This window comes from Trichechus manatus, unplaced genomic scaffold (genome assembly GCF_000243295.1).
Source record: "Trichechus manatus latirostris isolate Lorelei unplaced genomic scaffold, TriManLat1.0 scaffold00216, whole genome shotgun sequence".
In the NCBI taxonomy this organism is placed as follows: Eukaryota; Metazoa; Chordata; class Mammalia; order Sirenia; family Trichechidae; genus Trichechus; species Trichechus manatus.
The window spans coordinates 3,429,864-3,433,914 of NW_004444152.1; positions in this window are offsets into that span (position 1 = coordinate 3,429,864).

The window sequence follows — 4,051 nt, forward strand, 5'->3', positions numbered from 1 at the left end:
CAATAATCAACACATTACATGTTAAAATAAATAATATTTTTTTCTTGAAGAGTAATTATTTTCCAAAACTAAATAAAATAGTAATAAACGTGGCATTGTTTTACACTTCTGCAAATCTTTTTAAAGTCTGGCTTTATAGAAGACAGACGGATTCTCTAATTGGCTTCTGCATTCAGTCTGTTGCAATATGTTGGTTTGCTTTTCATAACATTTTCAATGGCTGATGTTTTAGATGTAGATCACCAGGCCTGTCCTCTGACATACGTCTGGGTGGACTGACACCTCCAAACTTTCATTTAGAATTAGAGCTGGGATGGATGGCCTCCGGTCGCTGGGACTAATGATCACCCTCCCAGGCCAACAGGTTGGAACTAGGGTGCTGGGGTTACACAGGCCTGGCTTAAAATCTTGACTTCTCCAGTTCCTCACTGTGTGACCCTAGGCAATGATTTCACTTCTCTGTGCCTCAGTCTCCCCCTCTGCAAATGGGGATTTTAGGGAATTTTAGGTGAATTAATCCTCAAGGTGTTGAGAGGAATCAGTGAGCCAATTCCTAGCTCAGCCCACCCAGGGCTAATGGGGCCATCTTGTCTCATCTCTGGGTGGGAAAGGGTGACAAGGAGGCCCCGGCCTGATGGATAGGTAAGGGTTAAGGAGGCAGTGTGGAGACAGGAAGGGACATGATTCATTCATTCAGTCATTCCACAAAATTCTCACTTAATCTGCTCAGCAGCCCTGTGAGGCATAAGCTGTTATCATCACCAACTAACAAAGGCACAACGAAGGCACAGAGAGGGAAGGCCACCTGCTCAAGTTCACACAGCCAGCACATGGCAGAACCAAAACTAAACCAAACCCATTGCCATTGAGTCAATTCCAACTCATAGTGACCCTATTGCACAGAGTAGGACTTTCCCATACGGTTTCCAAGGCTATAGTCTTTACAGAAGCATGGAGCCGCTGGTGGGTTCGAGCCCACAGACCTTTCGGTTAGTAGCTAAGTGCTTAACCACTGCACCATCAGGGCTCCTAGGAAGCTGAAATCCTTGTTTCTAAACCTAGCATGGTGAATCCCAATTTCCCCAATGAAATGGGTCCTGCTGCTGAAAACATGGGTTAACCGATAATAATCATAGTAATAATAGCAGCTACATTGCACTGAGCACTTTCTATACATCAGGCAGGCCCTATAGGACGAAAGCATATTTTCTCAATTTGGTCCATTTTATAGATGAGGAAGCTGAGGCTCCATGAGACTGATAACTGCCTAGAAGTCACAAAGCAGTGAGAGCAGGAGGCAGGACTTGAATCCATTTCTCAGTTTGAAGCAAGGCAGGACAAGGCCCAGGAACTGAGCCAGATGGGAACTTAGGGTCTGATCAGCCCCTACTCTCTCCTTTCAGAAGGGGAAACAGGTCCAGAGAACAGGAAAGCCCCAGGCCCACTGCCCTCTAGGTGGGACCTAGTCACCCTCTCAGGACCTCGAACAAGTAAAATCTTAGCCCTTTCTCCCCCAGGGAGGGTAGGGGTAGGACGCGGGGAGAAGAGACAGTGGGAGGGAGGAGAAGACAGAAATAGGTACAAAGGGAAGCCTGTGTAAGGGAAAGTGGTTAGACTGCAAGCAGGACTTCCGCGTCTTCTCTGGGAAGTTTCCGGGACTCATCCAGGGGCTGCCCCAGCCGGCAGGGGAGGTGGGGGCTCCAGAGCGTGAAGCCCAGAGAAGGATGCAGGGAGCAAGGGGGGAAAAGAGGGGGTGACCATCCTAGTTCTGCATCCTCCATTCCCGACACTGGAGGGAGGTGGCTGTGGAAGCTGGGACTTTCCTGAGCTGCAGAAGATTCTGGGAAATTAGACAGTTGCAGGGCGGGGCTGACTCCCAGTCTCCCTTCCCTTCCCTCCCCTTGGTCCCTGCCAGTTCCCCAGGCACACCTCTCTTTCCCTCGGCCCCAAGAACTCCTCCTCCTCCCTCAGACCATGCCCTCCACCCTAGAACCACTCCTCCTCCCTCCAAACTTGCCTCTACCCTCAGACTCTCTCCAAATCGCCCCATCCCTCAGACCCCTCTTTTCCCCCATATCTCTCCTCCTCCTTCAGAGCTGCTTCTTCTCACTAAGTGCTTCCCAGACTGCTCCTCCTTCCTCAGACTGTGCCCTCTGCCTGAGACCCTCTCCCTGTCCCTCAGACCCTCACCTCCTCCTCCCTCAGACCCTCACCTCTTCCTTCAGATCCTCTCCCTCTCCCTGAGGGCCTGTCCCTCTCTCTCAGACCCTCATCTTTTCCCTCAGACTCTTAACTCCTTCCTCAGACCCTCTCCCTCAGCCCTGTTCCCCTCCCTCGGCCCTGTTCCCCTCCCTCAGACCCTCACCTCTATCACACCCTCTCCCCTCCCTCAAATCTTCACCTCCTCTCTCAGACCCTTTTATCCCTCACCCCTTCCTTCAGCCTCAGACTCTGAACCATCAGCACCCTCTCTCCCCTTCTGGGCGAAGTGCTGAAGCTTCCCACCCCAGTCCTACCTGGGCCCAGACCCTTTGCACCACCTGCCACCGGGTGCCAGGGAGCAGAAGGAACCTGAGTGTCTTTCTAACCCTACCTCGTAGGGTCACCACCTTCACAAGCTCCGCCTCCTGAACCTCAGCTTCCCTTTCTGTGCAAAGAGGCAGTGCTCCACACCACATCCCTCCCCAGTGTTTGAGGATCCCCAGAGGAGACGGCTGGGGGGCTGGGAAGGTGGGCAGGGGATAGCCAGTCCTGCTCTTGTTGTAGTCCCCACAGTACCAAGAGGCAGGGATTGACATCAGCCCCCTTTTCCAGAAGAAGAAATTGAGTCTCAAGAGAGGGGAGGGCCTGTCTGAGGTCAAACCTCAGACAGAGAAATAACAAGGGACACAGAGACACACTAGCAGGCCAGAGACAGAACAACCAAGGGGACGGGAAGGGAGGTAGTCTGACTCTGTCTCACTATCTCTGTCTCTGGGTTGCTATCTCTTCCCTCTCTCCCACTGGGAGGCAATTTAAAGAGGCCCTGGAGTCACTCACTTTTCCCTCCCATTTTCTCTGAGCAAGGAATGGAGATGGGATTTGAATACAGATCTGTGAGCCCAGAAGTTTCACCACGACGGAGTGCTGGGAGGGAGGGACACAGAGAGAGACAGGACAGACTGGGCAAAGGGTGAGGCTTCTCTCTGCCCACAGCCGAACCCACAGACCAGGTTAACCATCCACTGGGGTGAGGCCCATCCTGGCCAAAGTCCCTTCCCAGGGACGGGGCCCACACCCACTTTCAGGGTCCTAGGGAGACGCTTCCGGGGAGGCAGAGATAAGATCAGGCACAGATGGAGACCCAGAAAGACAGCGTCATGGGGTTGCCAGATACAGACAAAAAGAGACTTGGGCCGGGCCAGAGACAATGAGAGGAGACAAGGGAGGCCAGGGATAGAGAGACGAGTTGAGAGAACCAAGGAGAACCCGCATATCTCGCCTGGGCAGAGCTGGGGTACAGTCCCCATCACCAGCCCCTCTAGGTCCACGAGCCCTCCCCCTGCGCCTCCCAGGCCTCTGTGACCGGGACTCAACCCCAGCGGCGGCCCCGCCCCCAGGGAAATCCGGGAAAGCCCCGCGCCGCGAGCCCCTCCCCGGGGAGGGGCGAGGGGAGGAAGGGAAGGGGAGGGGACGGGAGAGGAGACGGGCAAGGGGCCGCTTCTGTCTCCTCCCTCCCCGCCAGCTCCAGCCGGTCTGAGTCATACCCCCAACCCGCTCGGCCTGTTCCCCACGCACCAGCCCTTCCCGGGTGGGAGGGGAAAGTGGGGGCGCAGGGGGGAGTCAGACTGCCCCCCCTTCCTGGGGCCTAGTCCTTGGTCGCTTATTCTCTGGCCTAATGGTCTCTGTGTCTCCTGTTATCTCTCGGTCTCCCTCTCGCGCGTCTCTCTCTTCCTCTGTCTCTCATGATCTCCCTGTCTCTTTGTGTGCACACAGGATTCTCCGAGCGCTCACCCTGTGCTCCCTGGGCCAGGCTAGGTGCAGGGACCCCGCACCCTGTGCTCCGTGGGCC